Source organism: Tamandua tetradactyla, chromosome Y (genome assembly GCF_023851605.1).
Source record: "Tamandua tetradactyla isolate mTamTet1 chromosome Y, mTamTet1.pri, whole genome shotgun sequence".
Lineage (NCBI taxonomy): Eukaryota > Metazoa > Chordata > Mammalia > Pilosa > Myrmecophagidae > Tamandua > Tamandua tetradactyla.
In genome coordinates, this window is record NC_135354.1 from 10,582,420 (window position 1) to 10,600,992 (window position 18,573).

Consider the following 18,573-nt stretch of genomic DNA (forward strand, 5'->3'; position numbering starts at 1 on the left):
AAACTGTAATTGAACAGGCACTCAGACCATCCCAAGAAAGATACTTTGCCAAGGAAAGAGAGGCATGAAGATGTAGGACTCCTGAGGAGCTGGAGACTAACATAATGGATGCCACAGTACATGGTGGAAGATGGGACAGTATGAATGGGGAGGAACAGTTTATAAACATTGGTTTGAATGATGACATTGGCAGTGTTGGTACACTGAGGGGAGACAAAGAAATGTTATCCTTCTGCCACATTTCTTGAGCTAAATATTGAAGGAGTACCAAAAACTAATCTCTTGCACAACAGATCACTAACAGGCCATAAGGACTGCTTTGAAATGTACCATTTGATTTCAAACTAGAATTGTTCTGGATGTAAGCTTTCAAAAAGCACATGTGAAGAAGTTAAAAAAAACATTTTGAGTAAAAAGTTAAACTGGATTGTACCATATGCACAAAATAAGGATCTGGAGTTCTTCTGAATGTTCTAAACATCCCCAGTATCAGTTTTTTTATTTCAGGCATAGACAGATAAAAAGTTCCACTGTTTGACTCCCAAGTATCAAAGTATTCTGCAAAATGAATAGATGAAGTACAGGGGGTAACTCAGAATGTACACAAAGAATTTTGGAGAAGTGGGAAAATGAAGACTTTAGGCTTTCTGTATTATAAGAAGCTGGTGCCATTTTATACCATAATAGCGTTTTGTGGCCTCAGAATCACAACCCAGCATAACACAAAAGAAGAGATAATCTCTGATTGAGAGGCTGATGTTCAGACCTACCATCCATATCATAGCAGAGAGAAAATGAATTTGGTGACTTTTAGTGAACTACAGCAATTGAATGTAAAGTTCTGGCAGCAAATCCAGGAAGTTTTGAAGAATTAACACACCAAGTACAGTAAAAGTATTATTTGTCCTCAGAGCTCCATGTCCTCTGTGTTGCCTCAAACAGCTCTTCTAGAACTATTCTTGAGGAATATAACTATTCTAAGTTATATTATATCATCAAGTGGAGCAAACAAGAATGAAGTGAACCCTACCCATAAACGACTGAACTCAATTTAATTTACTCTGAATGCCTTACCTTTTATTGATCTGCCAGGCAAACAAACTTTGTGGAAGTGTGAAGGAAGTTTAGTCCATTCTTTTATAGTCAACAAATTTTCAATGCTTAAGGCATTACTTACTTTGCCAAAAAAGTAGATATTATACACTACTCTTCTATAGTTAATCATCTTAGTCCATTATGGGAATCTTTTTACCATAATTACTACATGCATCTCCCTAACTCTTAATACATGTGACTACTTAAATATGCTGCTACAATGTGATTTTATCAAACATGTTTTAATAAAATTCACAGGTCAGAACAGAAGGTTATACTCAAATTACTTAAATTAATCTAAATTAACTGAACAAGTAAAGACAATTTTTAAAAAGAAAGTGGCATTCATGCTATTCACCTTTTACTTATTATAAGCAATAATTTAATATGAAAATTGAATTTTTGACATGAGCTGGCCCTGAGAATTGAACCTGGGCCACCAGCATGGCAGGAGAGAATTCTACCACTGAGCCACTGTTGCACCACCTGAAACTTTTATACTTTAAATTGCTATTTTAAGGTGGGTCACAGTGACTCAGCAGGCAGACTTCTAGCCTGCCATGCTGGAAACCTGGGTTCAATTCCTGATGCCTGCCCATGCAAAAAAAATTTTTAAGACAGTACATACAATTTTCAAAATTGGTATTTTAGATACATTTTCACTCTCTTTATAAATTGTATTTGAATAGGCCTGTACATATTTGCACCTTTGTGTGTGAATATGTTTACCCATATTTCAGATCACTTCATTTCATTCTCTTAATGGAGTGTGTTTACAACTACTGCCTTATTTTCAAAATATAACTGTATTTTGGAGTTGAAATTTATGTTGAATTGTTGAATGTGTTTTAACCTGTAATAATACTGATGAAAGAGGAATGAACCGGTTTTTAAAGAAAGAATCCAAGGAAATGAAATGCATGTCTTTTTTCCAAGGCAATAAAATATCTTACTTTTGTTTGAAAAAAAGGACATAGAGCTTATTCACAGCATAGAACAGCAGACAGAAGCCTGATACAATGAACAGAAAAGCAGTCTAAGGTAAGATGAAGATAGTAAATACCCACGAAGCAGAGGAGACCAAATCTCTACTATCATTAGGAAACCCCCTAAAGTGGAGAAAGCACTTAAATTAGTCTTTGGGCTTTTGGGGTAGATACTATGGGCTCAATTTCCATTCTACCCTTTTAATTAAAGATGTTATAAAGCTCAGAATTGAATTTCCCAAGTACGCTACTGCTTTGAGATGTGGATGCAAATCAGCTTCATTCATAAGAAATGTGGGAAGTGGAAATGAGCCAAAGACCTTCCTTCTAGCAAGCCAGGCAATATGTTCATGAATGGCTGGATGAGGCTACCATGACCAGACTTGTGGTTCCAATGACCAGTCATCAACTTCAGATATATGAGGGGCAGTTGGGGTGGTGGCAGCAGCAACCATGGAAGTAGCTGACTTCAGTATCCCAACACCATTGCTGTGTTTATGAAGTTCATTTCTCCGTACATTCAAAGGTTTTAGTAAGCATAAAAATTGTTTTTATTAAATGTCCTTTTGTTATAAATGCTTTGTGTGTTTTCTTGTCTTTGTATTGAACTTCGACAGATACATACACCTTGCCAAATATCCAGTCAGTCTCTGCTCTTGAATGACCTTAAGTTCCCAGAAAATAATAAGGAAGAGGTAAAAAGGCAGAATAAGGCCAGTGGTCTCAGCATTAATGGTATCAGGGCTTACAGAGGCCTGGAGCAGACAGACAAAGCCCTCCTACTCTCCCCAGGTATCAAAATTTTGAAACGCCATCAAGCCTAGTATTCAACTTTGCTCACTGTAAGCAATTAGAGTTTACAGCTTGAATAGTGTTGATATGACACAAATACCAAACTGGATTGGCTGAATTATAATCACCTGAGGACATTTTAAAAATTTCCTGACACTAATTCTTAGAGATTTGCATCCAGTATACATGAACTTGGAAATTTGTAAAACATCCCAAGGAATACTGATACTGCCCCAGCTTGTGGCAACACTGACTACAACTTTTGCAGCATTAAGAGCCTAAAGACAATACTCCCAAACTGTAGTTGGAAATGCTTCATGAAACTGGAAATTCTGTGACATCCTTGCTTCTACCTGTTGGTTAATTCCCTCTTAAGTTTCAATTTTACCCAAATGGTAGTGCCCTAATTGTGGTGTGGTTTATATCGCCTCCAGGACAGCTGAACGTCCCTGCCAATACAAGAAACATGGAGGGGTAGAAAACACCTTGCTCATCATTGGATTCCAAAGTCCAGGAGATTTTTTCATATTACAGTTGCACAATAAAAATTTGTTGAATAAATAAATGGATAAATGAAATCAGAAAGAAGACACCTGAAATCCAGATTGAGCAAATATGTTGGACATAATGAACTGTTCCCAGGGCAAGTTTCCTTGGGTTCAAAAGTAAAGTAAAAGCCAGAGATCTGTGAGCTTTTTAGGTGCCTGAAACAACACTATAACACCATTGGAATAAACACACAGTATTATTATGTAAACTAAGCCTGTTCATTTTATTTACAGAATGGTAGAATGAAAAAGCACTGAATCCAGGTGAATATACCCATTCCTTCAAAACCTTAGAATCTTGAAGTTTCAGTTCTTTAACATACATTTTATGGGATGAATTTGGAAAACTATCCCAGTGGCTTGACTTATCAGGCAGTACTTTCCAAAAGCTATTTCAGTTTTTCTTGTTTCTTTTTTATTTCCTGATACTTTTTGTTTTTTATTGTCTTTTAAGTATATGTACATATGTATTTTTGTGTGTCTGTGTGTGTGTTGTGTCTGGAAACAGAAGACACATGGGCAGAAGTATCTAATGGCATAGCAGAAGTATGGACCTTGAAGAGGGTTTGAGCAGGGTGACATTTAACCCAGAGGAGCAAATATCACTTCTAGCATGGATGTATAAATGGTATCTCCATCATCCCCCTCCAACTGAGTCTCATGTTATCCTGATTAATCTGTAATACTTGATATAATTCCTGATGTAGGTAATTGATTAGCAGGCTTAGAAAGAAAGTATTCAGATTACTGCCAAGAATATAGGTGTGAGGAGGCAACATATAATGGTTGCCCACCATCAGTGTGAAAACGGAGATGGTTTAGTGGATATAAAGCCTGACAGTATCTGGCTGGAATAGAAGAGAGTACACTGGCATCACACCCTAACTTTTATGATACTTGGTTAGTGTTCTTACACATATTACCATTAAATTACCACTCTAGGCCCTGAAGAAAAATCATTGTTTATAGCAGGTGATGATGACCGCCAACCATTTGCCAAATGGTAGCACCCATCTGTGCTGTTGTACAGATGTGATAATTTCACTAGAACAAACGTAGCACTATGCACCAGCAACGCTTTGGGAAAGCATTCATTGCCACACTTTGATCAGGGAGGAAGATCAGAAATGAGTCACATTACCTTAGCATAGACATCAGTCTACATTCTAAATCCATCCCCAGGATTCTGTGAATTCTCCTCAGACATAGCAGAGTCTATGAGATCTTAGACCATGGGAAAACCTGAAGAATATAACTCTGATCCATTAAAAGGACCATGTCATTCAGACTAGGGAACATAGAGTGACAAACACTCTGGACACTCAGGAAAGACAATTGTGCATCTGATGGTGAGATATGACTGGGTCCAAGCAGGAATATTCCCATGGACAGCAAGAGTTGCTATACATATTAGACCTTACAATTCCTACCACCCAAAAGAGGCATAATGTTTGGTCATCCTCTTCGAGAGGCAGCATTTGCCACATTGGAGAATGCTGCTACAATCCATTTATTATATTACTGGAAAGCTGGGGACCTGAACAAAAGAGGGCTAGGAAGAATGTCCAAGTTATAGTATGAAAGGAACTCCCATTTCAGCCATAAGTTCACCAGGAACCCTCATGTTACACACTTTTGTGGTAGAAATGTACCATGTTCAGTCTTTGGCAAGCCACATAAGAGTTTTCATGCAGTTCATGTGGTTCAAGAGCATCAATCAGCAAACTTTTTTCTGTTAACAGAGCTAATGTATTAGGAATTTAAATGTCAGAAACAACTTTTCAAAATCTAGTTCACTTCCATGGAGAGGAAGACTTAAGTCCCCTCAAATCTAAGTCAAAGGAAAGGATAAATTCTGATACATTAAAATAAGAATTTCTATTTATCAAAATATTGCTTGCAGCACTTAGCACCAAAATAGGAGTCATATCAAATGCCATAGGAAAGCAAGTACACTCAACAATAAAATTAGAAACAGTTGCCATTTTGGAGAAGGAGGGAAATGTATTGCTAATAGACATTTGAAAGAGGATCTAACATTACTATTATCAGGAAAATGAATTAAAATGAAAATAAGATAGCAACTCATATTCTTTTGATTAGCAAAAAAGTAAGAACTCTGACAGTACTAAAATACTTTTTTTAGAAGTTTTTTTGTGTGCTGCATGGTGGGGCCACCTTTCATTATTTTTCCATGTAAGCATTCCACTATTGCAGCACCATTTGTTGAATTATTGTTTGTTTTGTTGGTTTTCTTTGTTTGCTTGCTTGTTTTGGGATATGCACGGACCAGGAATTGAACCCAGGTCCCCAACATGGCAATTCTACCATTGAACTACCTTTGTATCCCCCAACACACTTTTTTTAAAGACCTATTATATATTTACTCACAAAAGTATAAATTGATACAAGGATTTTGGTAAATAATTTTGCATTATCTTTTAATGAAGAATACTTTCATACAACCCCCATCCACTATACTCCTTGTTTTACAACCATAATAAGTAACATAATGGCTCTTCAAACTTGTCCACATCCTAATCCCCTAGCCTTGTGAATATCTTAACTTACATGGAGAAAGTAAATTCACATGTATGATTAAATTAAGGAAACAAAGATAACGAGATTATTCTGGATTATCTAGGTGGGCTCAGTCTGATCACACTATTCCTTACAATAGCCTTTCCCAGTTAAGATCAGAGTTGGAGTGAGCTATGATCATGGATAAATGATCAGAAAAATGCAACAGGTCTTACCTTGAAGGTGGAGAAAAAAACATGAACGAAGATGTGTGGGAAATTTTTAAGATAAAGGAAATAACTAGAAAACAAATACTTTAGCCACAAAATCTTGGCAATACAGAAAGCAGAAGGACTGAATAACTTGGAAATGCATTGTGTGGAGCTCACTTTCCCTTTTCAGATTAAATATTCATGATAACATTATTAACTCAATAAGTGCCATATATATGTCTGTAAGTTGCCAGAATCTGATATATGAGGAACAAAACAGCCTTTTAAAAGAAGAATTTATAAAATTGCAAGTTTTCAGTTCTAAGGCTATGAAAATGGTCAAATCTATGAAAATGTCCAAGTTAAGGCAAGAGGGAATGATTCCTTGGTTCAAGAAGGCCAATGATGTTCAGGGTTTTTTTCTCAGCTGGAAAAGCAGTGGTGACACCTTGCTAGCTTTTCCTCCTTGTTTCATGAGGTTTCTTCAATGGTTCCTCCAGGGATCTGTCCATTCTGTTGGCTCTGTCAGTTCTGGTGGCTCTAAAGCTTTTTCCAAAATGGTTCCATCTTAAAGGACTCCAGTAAGCAACCCCACTTTGAATGGGCAATGACACATCTCTATGAGAACAACATAATCAAAAGTTACCACCCACAATTGGGTGGGACACATCTCCATGGAAATTATCGAAAAGCTCCCACCCAGAAAAATTGAATAAGGAATAAAGAATTGGCTTCTCATAGAAGCACAATGGATTCAAACCAACATATAGTACTTGAAGGCCAAATAATGACATCAACTGACATGAAGTGAGTGATCAAAATGATTCAGAACCAGGTGTTCAGGTAAATTATGTTCTTTCTGTTGTTGTTCTTTAGTTTGTTTGTTTAGTTCAATGGAGTAGGTATACATAACTGTCTTCAGCTGAAAAGAAAGGGTTGGGATATGATCTTTTCCTGCTCTCTAAAAGCTGTGGTCTGATTGTGGGGCCCTTGCTTGCATCTACCAAAGGCTGGCATGGACTGCACCACCATCAATCTGGCAGATTCTACCACTCCACAGTATTTTATCTTCCTCATGACATGATTCCTGTAAGAAGTTATCTTGGCCATTCTTTGATTCATGTAAACTCTACTACACATGCTAGAAAGCAAATTCCATGACAGCTAAAACCATATTTTCTGTTTCATATTTCTCTAGTACTCACTCAATGAGATTATTATCCAGATTAAATAAGGCACTACTTGTGAAACCTTCTATCCAGATGCCTTGAAATGGTGTGGAGGTTTGAAGATAAACAATTTCTTCTATTTAATCTATTTCTGTGGGTGTGAATCTGTTGTATAATTTCTGATGAGACTACTTCAGTGAAGGTGTGACTCATCTCATTCAGGATGGTCTTAATCCTTTTCCTGAAGTCCTTTATAAATGGGATGAATACAGATAGAGGGAAGATAAAGCCACAGAATGAAGAAACTGAACATAACCCCAGAAGAGAAGGCAGAGATCATAGATGCCACAATTTGCCTTGCCATGTGACAGAGAATACAAATATTGCTGGCATCTGGTTTATAGGAGGAAAGCATCCCCTTGAAAATGCCTTCATTTGGACATTTTCAAGACCTCAAAACTGTAAGCTGGTAAGCCAATAAATTCTTATTGTTTAAGTGAAACCATATCATGGTATCTTCTTTGAGCAGCCTAGAAAATCAAAACAAACAACAAACCCCATAAACAATATTACTATTGGCAATTGGCTTTGTGCTTCCAGGATTGATGACCAAATAAACTGTATTTGCCTATAGAAGCCAGGACTTTTATATTCATGTTTGTTCATTCCTTAATCCCATGAACACTGGTCTGAATACTAGGTCCAGCTTCTCACTAGGAGGAACCCACAGAGAAACAAAAAGTATGTTTTCCTTCAAGGAGCTCACCAACCAAAGTAAACATGTGATTAACATTAGAAATTAACACATAAGGAAAACCTATAGATCTGCATCCAACTCAACTGGAGATAGAAAGGGAAAAGGCTCTAAGTCATAAGGGGGTGGAGGGAGAAGATCCAAGTGCACATTTCCATGAATGAATTAAAAAGATGAGTATGAATTAACCAGGAGAAAGGTAAAAGGTGGGTAGGCAGAGAGAAGCAGGAGGAAGAGAGTTACACGAAGCATTCTAAGAAACAGCCTGCCTTTAAAGTAGACTTTGGTAAGGCCACAGCAGGCACCATTGGGCAACAACCACTGAGAATAACCAAGTATAAAACAGGAGGCAAAAAAATATGTACTTATGGTAAGCTTTTAGTGTCCAGCCAAAGTCCTTGCTGGGGCATCTAACTCATGGTAGAGAAGACATTCCATCCTTTGTAGTGGCATGACAGTTGATTTCAAGCAGGATACTTAAAGACTCTCGGAACAGATGGCCTAGAACTAAAGGGGGGAATTTCTGCTACTGACTACCTGGGAGCTAATGAAATGAGGTGTGGATAGAACCAAGTAGGAAAAGCACATGAATGTCTTTCTTAACTAATGCTGCAGTCATAACTGCTATTATAGTCTTGGATGTGTCACACTTTGGAAAATCTTTGAAGAACTTGACAATGACAACAGAAGCAAAAGTTGGCACCAGATCTGGAGATCCCTAACAATATTCTTTTTCACATCCCAAGCACTTTAAAGATCAAAATATATGTGCATGCACATTCCCTCATTTGTTTATTTTTATACCAGCATGGCAGCCATGTCTTGTGTCATACAAGGAAAATGAAGTTTAAGTGGAAAATCAGGATTCAAAGCCATGTTTTCAGAATATAAGACCGGACCCATGTTGAGATACATGATACCTGATTTCATGGGGGTAACTAAGATGCAATGTCCCAAAAGGACAGGAATGACTTTATTTAAAAATTTCAATTAGAATTCTCAACTCTGCACATTCACCTTAGTCCCCAAAACCTGACATTCTCAAGGGAATAGGTCCTAATCCCACAGCCATTAAAATAAACTGCCTGCTTGTATAAAATGCAAAACCACCAACTTGGGACACATCAGCTTTCAGCAAGTGTAGAAAAAGGTATCCCAATATAAATACAACTTTGAAATGTAACTCAATGCATTTTTCCTAGGCAGACACACATTTTTTGTGTGTCTAGAAGAAAAATCCAACCCTAGAAGTTGGAGATAAATACCAGAATGTTTAACCTCAGAAAATCAAAGGTGTAAAATGGATATCAGGATCTAGAGATGGGATGAGTTGGTGTCCATTGGAAAACAGCATCTAAAACAATGCCTCAAACACTGTCAATACATAATAAAAGATTTTGTGTGAAATAATTTATCTTAGTTACCAGATAACACTGTGTGTAGGGGAGAGGTCACATCTACACTGGAATTGACTCTAGTTTGGAATATCTCTAAAAGGGTTACAAAAATATTTGTTTGTGTTTTAATGTACAGATCGCTGATAATTAGAGCAAAACCACCCCACCAGTATACAAATATGAGTCCATTTGCCTCACCCTTAATAAGTGAGGCAACATCACCAGACTTTTTCTCAGTTACTACTTTTACTTAGAGTTGTCTACCCTGGCAGTTTTGATCTCCAACTGGTACAATTCCTAACATGTTTCTAGAGCCAAATTTAACTTATTTATTTCAGGAAAAGCTTCTATGTCTTCAAATCAGTTAACCTCTTTCTGTAAATTAAAATAAAACAACGTTTGGTTTATATGGACATTGGGCACTATTGATTCTGACTTTGATCAGAAAATCCACCTGGAAAATGATTGTAATATCTTGAGGACCATGAATATAATTTATTGACTATTATAAACTCTAAAGTTTCTGCACATTATTTTCAATATACAAGATGCTCGATTTTTCTTTTGGACAAATTTGTCACTTTTTAACCCTAAGAACAGTGATATCCCTGTTGTAAAGGAAGCATAATTTTTTTTAAACATGGCCAGGTACTGGGAATCGAACCTGGGTCCTCTGGCATCTCAGGCAAGCATTCCTGCCTGCTGAGCCACCGTGGCCTGCCTGGAAGTATTACTTTGATGTAATAAATTGTTTTAATTTTATTAACCTTTGTGGAATTGGGGAATCATTTTAATTGTCAAAGACACTTACAACACATAAACCCAAATGCATGCTGTCCTTCAGCATGGACTCTGTTTTAGTTTTCCAAAGCTGCCAGAATGCAATAAACCAGATATGGAATGGTTTTTTAAAAAGGGAATTTATTAAGTTGCAAGTTTACAGTTCTAAGGCCATACAGATATCCAAAATAAGGCATCCAGAGAAAGATACCTTAACTCCAAAGAAAGTATCAGTGAAGTTCAGGGTTTTTCTCTCAGCTGGGAAAGCACATGCCAGCTTTCTTTCTTCATTTCATAAAGCCTCCCCTGGGGCATTTTCCTTCTTCCTCTCCAAAGGTCTCTGGCTGTGTGGGCTCTGTCAGTTCTGTTGGCTTTTTACAAAATGGTTCCTTTTTAAAGGGCTCCAGTAAGCAACTTTACCTTGAATTGGTGGAGTCACATCTCCATAGAAACCATCTAATCAATAGTTACCACTGACAATTGCATGGACCACATCTCCATGGAAACAATCAAAGAGCTCCCATCCAGTAATATTGAATAAGGATTAAAGAGCATGGTTTTTCTGGGGTACAGGACAGTTTCAAATAGGCATAGACTCCTTGGGATGTGCTCATTTGTTTCATTGTTGCCACCACTGATACCCATTTCATGAACTAAATCAGTTGCTCATTGTCTACTCTGATTTAGGAGCAAGTCCAACTCATTGGTTCTTCTTGTCTATTGAACTGCCTTAGCTCTAAAAACTGGGAAATGGATGCTAGTCTTGCCTTTTTAGATGAATTTTTTCATGGAACATGACTCTTACTAGTAAAAACTTCAACTGGAACTCAGAGAAATCAAAGCAGTTTGTTTCAATGTTAGAGTTAAATTGGCAGCCTTTTGACTTGGTGACATAGTATATCTCTAGACGGAATTTAAAGACAATTTGACAGATGTAAAATTCATAAAAGAAATGTATACTATTTTAGTATTTAGTAAAGAGTAATTATCTACTATTTAAGCAATTCATATTTAGTTTAATAATAAATTCTAACATTGAGAAAAAAGCAGTGACATGTGACAGATATATAAGCATCAAATTACTATGAATGTGAAGTATTTTTATCAATAATATTGAAGCCCCATTATTACATTGAACTATAAGATCAATATGCTCTTTTCCTTAACATTATACCTTTATGATTATGGCTAAGAAGTGTACCTCTTGTAAATTCATTTTCCCTGATGCACAATATTCTGCTTTTTCGCATACCATAATTTATTTCATTATTGTCAATTATATTTTTTCCAAAATTTCTTCTCTATTATATCATACAGATTGACAACCAATGAGTTTTAATGAGTTTAGTCAAGCTACATTTATTATTCTACTAATACATTTGGATTTATTTGTGTCATTTCTTGTGATATCTATTTGTCTTGGATTTTTCCCAAATATTGTCTCTATTGCCTTTATTGCCTTCATTTCAATGAACTAATTTTAACATTCCATTTATTCATCTAAATTTAAAAAATATTCTTAAGTTTAAACTTTTTTGTAGATATCTAAAAATGTAATCTGTTAAATGCTGAAGTACAAGAATTTTAGAGCACGTTAAATCTAATGAACCCCTGAATCTATATTTTAGTGTTCTTTGATATTTACATTTTATTTGCTGCTTCTCTATTATTAAACTTTTTTTTTACATTTTAATTACAGTCCACACGGTGCCAAATCTATTATTAAACTTTTATATTGTCTCTATTTATTCCTATTTACCAACCTGTTGGATTATAGTTAAGTTTACTATTTCTTCTTGCTTCTTGGACCTCCAGGCATCATATTCCACTTCTCTAAACACAAGCTGTAGAAGCATCTTTAATGCACAGCTATTGATGGTAAAACTCTGTATTTTTGCATATAAATGTTTCACATATTCTCATTTTTCATTAACTTATTGTTTAAAAAACTGTAAACCTTCATGAAAGTTAAAATAATTCAATGAACAGCTACACTCTTCAGCTAGATTTCCATTCTTTTTCTCATTATATATTTCTTATTTCTGCATACACAGACCAACAGGTCAAGATATTCCCCGTATACCTCCTGTGAACAAAGTAAATCTCCTTTGTGACCATATTATCATTCCATGAACATATTATCACACCAAAGGATTTAATTTTAATAAGATATCACTAAAATTTACACAGAATTCAGATTATCTCTTTTTATCCCAACAATGTCCTTTGTAACTGCTTTGTTTCCTTTTTTCTCCCCAGACTTAGGTTGTTATCAAGGATTATTATAAGAATTTACTTGTAATATCTTTCTAGTTTTTAAAATCTAAACTGTTAAAGTGTCCAACCCAGTTGATTTGTAGAGTTCCTCATCATCCAATTTTTTCTTTAGATTATGTCCTTATAACTAGATTCTGAATATACAGCTTTTTGGCATTATGATAACGTAAGTGATCCTATTACCCTCTGCATTAGTTAGGGTTCTCTAGAGAAACAGAATCAACAGGGAACACTTGCAAATATAAAATTTATGAAAGTTTCTCATGTGACCGTAGGAATGCAGAGTCCAAAATCCACAGGGCAGTCTGCGAAGCCGATGACTCCAATGGATGGCCTGGATGAACTCCACAGGAGAGGCTCACCAGCCAAAGCAGGAATGGAACCTGTCTCCTCTGACTCCTCCTTAAAAAGCTTCCCATGATTGCATTTAGCATCACTAATTGCAGAAGACACTTCCCTTTGGCTGATTACAAATGGAATCAGCTGTGGATATAGCTGACATGATCATGACCTAATCCTATGAAATGTCCTCATTGCAACAGACAGGTCAGTGCTTGCCCAATCAGATGAACAGGTACCACAACTTAGCCAAGTTGACACCTGCCTCTAACCATGACACCCTCTCTTGTATACTTTAATTATAAGGATGTAAAATTCAAAGTCATGATAATTTACTCAGTGCACACTGAAAATTTTATTCTGCTCTCTTCTTTTTATTGTAACTCATGAGAAATCTACTTTTCAGGCTTTTGTCATTCTCTTCTCTCAGTGCATTGTTAATCTTCTCTTTTTCTTTGTTGTGCAACTTTTATCCACAATTGTATTTCTAGGTGCAGGCGATTTCTGTTTATATTGCTTTATATTCTTCATGATTTCCCAACTTTTTAACTGTTGGAAATTCTCAAAATTCTCAACCACTAAAACATTTTCTCTTCTTTTGAAATATCAATTTACTGAATTCTATTCTAACATTCATATTTCTTAACCTCGTATAAAAGCTCTTGTGTCTTCATTGTATCTTTTATTCAGGGGAATGTCATCATATGTATTTTCTAGCTCTTGTCAAGAGTTTCTAATCATGGTGTAACCCATCTGTACAGTCTTTTGTTTCTATTTTTTGCTAGAAAATCTGTCAGATTCCTTTACAAAGCTGCTTGATAATCTTTCATTGTCTTTTATTCTCTGCTCTTATTTTTTATTTTTAAATTTAATTAAATAATATATATTAGTAAATCTATATTCTGGATCTGATAATAACAATAAACAAAATCCCATGTTGTTCAGTTCTGTTAATTGTTGTTTCTGCTAACTTTTGTTCAGGATGACTTATTTCTTGGTTTTTTTAAAATTTTTGAATAACCTGGTCAGTATTGCTGACTTGATCTGCAGGAATCCTGAGGAATCTGGATTATTGGTATATTCCTGCATAAGATCTTACTTTGCTCCAGCCAAAGAGCCAATGGTACTCATACTCAGAAAAATATTTCTCTTTAACATTCAGCTTGCTGAAATCTATTTAAATTCTAAAGCAATGTGAATTCAAGGTGGTAGTTACAAATTCTCAGGTGGGACTTTTCTGCTTGTGTGTGTCAAACAGAAGCTGTTTTACTTCAGGGGGGCTTTTTTGAAGCTCTACTTTAAGGAGATTGTAACTCCTCAAGGGCCCATGCTGGATTTGGGTTCATTTGCATAACCAAGACACAGATTCTCACTTTCCATTTAGTTGTTTAAATTAGAGGCTTGAGCTTTTTGTAATGAAAAAGCAGCTGGTGCAGCCCTAGAACTATCTCATAATCACTGCTATGGATTACTGGGTCCCTTATCAAACTCAGCTGAGAACCATTTTCCTTTCTTGTTTGTGAACTTGGTATATTCTTACAATTATCTTGTTATATTTTATGCAGAATTTTCAGGTGATTTGTGTACTCCAGTTTTTTCACACTATCTTTTACACTATGCAACTTGATGTGGAAAACTGAAGAGGTTTTCAAAAATAATTCCACCCACTTTGAATTCACTCTTGTTTTGGATTACACTGCAAGGAACAAAAAATTGCTACAATTGATTTATGGTCAAGAAGATGGACTTCAAATTCTGAAAACAATTACCAAGGGAAATTTCTAAACTCTTTGGCTAAAAGCATTATCACCTATAGTAAATATTCTGCATCCAAAGTCCTTTCGAATGAGGCAATATTCAGTTTGATGTTAAATTTATGGTAAAAATTTAACCTTAATAGTTTCCTGAGACAATGTAAATAAACTAGGTCTTATTATTTTACAGCCAACTGGACATGCAGTTGCCACTTAACATTTGGGATGGTTAGGTTGGGAAAACTTCTTTAAAGTCTTGATTTCTTAAATGGCAAATTCACAAATATTACAACCGCCCATCAAACTCAGGAGAGAACAAAAACGGCATTGAGAGTAATGATTATGTTTTCTTTTTATTTATTTATTTTTTCTAAAAGTTACGTTTAAATAATACAACAAACCCACAGGACTCAGTCCTTACTATAGCAATATTAAAAATTACTGTCTCTGAAGACTCAAAGTCATTCATGAATAATTAGAATAGCCGCAATGAGAGCTGATTAAAACAAAAGCACATACTGTAATAAGTGAACACTCAAATCTTAATTTCTTATTTATGTGATTGAGAAGTTCTCAATCACATAAAATTCAATTGAGGAAGGGCATTGCTGGTAAGAGACCTCCACTCCTCCTGGTTGTTCAAGAACACAACCTGAAGGAGATGGCTATAAGCTGTCTTGCAAAATTTGATGAAGCAAAATGATAGCTTCTTCAGTTGGGAATTCCAAACTCAACAAATAAAAACATGCAATACCCTGAAGAATTGAAATTTGAGATAAAGAGAAAAAAATTAGTATATTCCATGCAGTATTTAGGTCACATACTACAAAGTTATTTGTGGCTTATCTGAAATTCAAATTTAACTGTTGTCCCATATTTTATCTGACAACACTAACACATGACTTCTAAAGATGCCCCGAATGTCAATATGTCAATATTCAGCCAATAGATCAGGAAGAAAAGCTTGCATCTGATTCCAAGGGGGTGGGATTAATTGAGGGTGAAGGGGTTCAGGGCTTGAGGTAGTATGCATAACTGTCACCACACTCTATTGAGCAGAACTTGGACCCATGACCATGTATTACTGCATGTGTAGTCTAGCTCTACCCAGATGAAAAAGCAAATGCATTGCCAAACAACAAGTCAATCTCTGCCATTCCAAGAATCTATGATGGTGGTGTCAAGCAATCCTGAGTGTTGCTTAAGATCAAAGACCCTAGAGCCAGAGTTTGAGGGCTTGTAGCATATGAAAAAAAATTATGGGTAAATTAACATCAGTGGCATACCTAATCAGGTAGAGAAGTAGCACAAAGTAAAAGTAGAAAATAACACATCATCTATGATTTAAAAAAGCTATCACTTTGAATCAATCAAATTTTCACAAGATGATTCTTCCCTCAGCAAACCAGGTTACAAATAAAAGAAAACAATGCAATGTGAAACACAGGCTTATAATTCAGAAATCTTCTCATATTATAAAATTTGATATTCATATTTATATATATTTGGATTATCTGGCTTGCAAAAAGTGTCACCTACATTGGAGGTGCAAGCTATGGATAGTAGTAAAACAGACACCATGCAACCTTGAAATAGGTGAGGACCACAAAAATACCTTATTGAAAATTCCTCCCTGACAAGTGCTACTACTTTCAAGAGTTTTGACCTGGATTATGTAATAAATGGGGGTGAAAAGTTGCAGGTTGTTGAAAAAGGCATATGACTATTGCTGAACATTCCTTTATGCAATTATGGATTTCTGCTTAATATAGTAGAAAATATGTTATTTTATGATTCTTAGAACCATGCATACTAGAAATCAGACTTCTGTGAAAATCTTCAATTTGAAAAAAAATCCATGGCCCAAGGGTGACTAATTATCTGGTGAATCTTACCCAAAATATAGAAAAAATATTTTGAAAGTAATAAGTACTGATGTGAGTGTTTGCCATGAATATGTAGGTTTCAAGAGTGATGTGAACCAAAGAATCTTTCATTTCGAGAAGCCATAATGATTTTCTTTTCTTTCTCAGTCCTTCCTAGATTTTTGGTAGTCATGACACAAGGAAATGTCACTCAAGTGACAGGATTCTTTCTTCTGGGATTTGGTGCCCAGCATAGGTTTCTTCATGTGCTCTTCATGGTATTTCTACTGATCTATGTAATCTGCATGATAGGTAATATTGGAATGATACTCCTCATCAAAGCAGATTCCAGACTTCAAATACCCATGTACTTTTTCCTACAACATTTGGCTTTTATCAACATCTGTTATACCTCTGCTATCACTCCCAAGATGTTGCAAAACCTCATATCAGAAAATAAATCAATATCATTCGTGGGATGTGTAGTGCAATTGTGGGCTTATGCAAAATTTACAACCAGTGACTGTTACCTCCTGGATGCTATGGCAGTGCACCAGTATGTAGCTATCTGTTTGCAACTCCACTATCCCACAGTCATGTCCTGAAGAGTTTGCATCCAACTGGCAGCTTGTTCCTATGTGGTGGGCTCAATAAACTCCTCTGTACACACAGGATTCATATTTTCACTGTCCTTTTGCAGGTCCTATGCCATCAATTGCTTTTATTGTGATGGTCCCCCAATTCTTGCCCTTTCATGTTCCAACACTGACATCAACAATCTGCTACTTGTTGTCTCTGTGGGATTCAACTTGACATGCACTGTATCTGTTGTCATCTTCTCCTTTATGTACATCCTTGCTGCCATCTTGAAGATGTCTTCTACTGCAAGGAGGAAGAAAGCCTTCTCCACATGTGCCTCCCACCTGACAGCAGTCACCGTCTTCTATGGTACCCTATTTTACATGTATTTACAGCCTCATCTTAATAATTCCCAGGACAACATGAAGGTTGCCTCCATATTTTATGGTATTGTAATTCTGATGTTGAACCCCCTGATCTATAGCTTGAGAAATAAAGAAATAAAAGAAGCTCTAAAAGTGATAGAGAAGATGTTCCTCTAGATTGGACCTAAATTATTAAAATTCAGTGCATCAAAGCATCCAATATCAGTGAATTAATAAAATGTAATGTTTCTGAAATTGAGAACTTATCCTTATCTTAGGTCAGTGATGTGTGTCTCAAAAGATAAGAACTTGGAATGTGGGAAATATAGTAAACATCTCCCAGAACTAAATTTTCCTGAAATATAGTTCAGAAATTTATCTTTACAACCTATGGAAAAGGGCCTTATCAAGATTATCTAAAATATTAAGAAGCATGTATGGAATTTTTAAATATTTTACTTTTCAAATACATTTCTAATATGTATCTGAACTCTAGAAACATCCTTATTCATATATTATCAATGTTAAAATTGAAGTTAATTATTTTCCATTTACTTGAACTAGTTCCCAATATTTTCTACAATGAGGTTACTCATTAATCTATTCTAATTATTGGTCAGATATGAATGTAAAATAAATTTATTACTTTTAAAAGCATCCTGTGATCTAGATTATCCTTTCTACCCAATAATTCCATGTTAGTAACAGTCCCTAACACTTAAAAATATTTCTCAAGTGTTTTGCTCTCTATATTCTTACTCCATCCCTTTCTTACCTAGAGAAAAGTAATCCTTGCAAACATTTACTATGTCTTTCTTGAATAAAAGTAGAGAATCTAGAATATAGATGGATCTAGAATCTTAATGATTTACATTTTAAATGACACACCATTCATTTTCGTTTACACAAATAATTTCAACTACACAGTCTTAGTAGGAAGTCCATGGGAGGCCAAGGTTTTCTTGACTCAGAAAAACAAAGTGTTAATAGAGAAGCTCTAACAGATGGATTAAGAGTAGGTGATGGAAATCTCTCCCTGATTTTGGCTTATATCATATTAACTGGATAAAAGAACAGGTATCATATCAAAGTAAAACCAGCCAGATTAGTGAGCTGACCAAAAAAATATAAATAATACCAC

General features: G+C 35.6%; 2 pseudogenes; both read left to right on the forward strand.

The window, feature by feature from the left end:
• The first annotated feature begins 140 nt into the window (after window positions 1-140).
• On the forward strand, window positions 141-1,044 carry LOC143672608 (protein EURL homolog pseudogene; annotated as a pseudogene).
• A 15,635-nt stretch (window positions 1,045-16,679) lies between these two features.
• Window positions 16,680-17,609, forward strand: LOC143672553 (olfactory receptor 5AK3-like; annotated as a pseudogene).
• The last annotated feature ends 964 nt before the right edge of the window (window positions 17,610-18,573 follow it).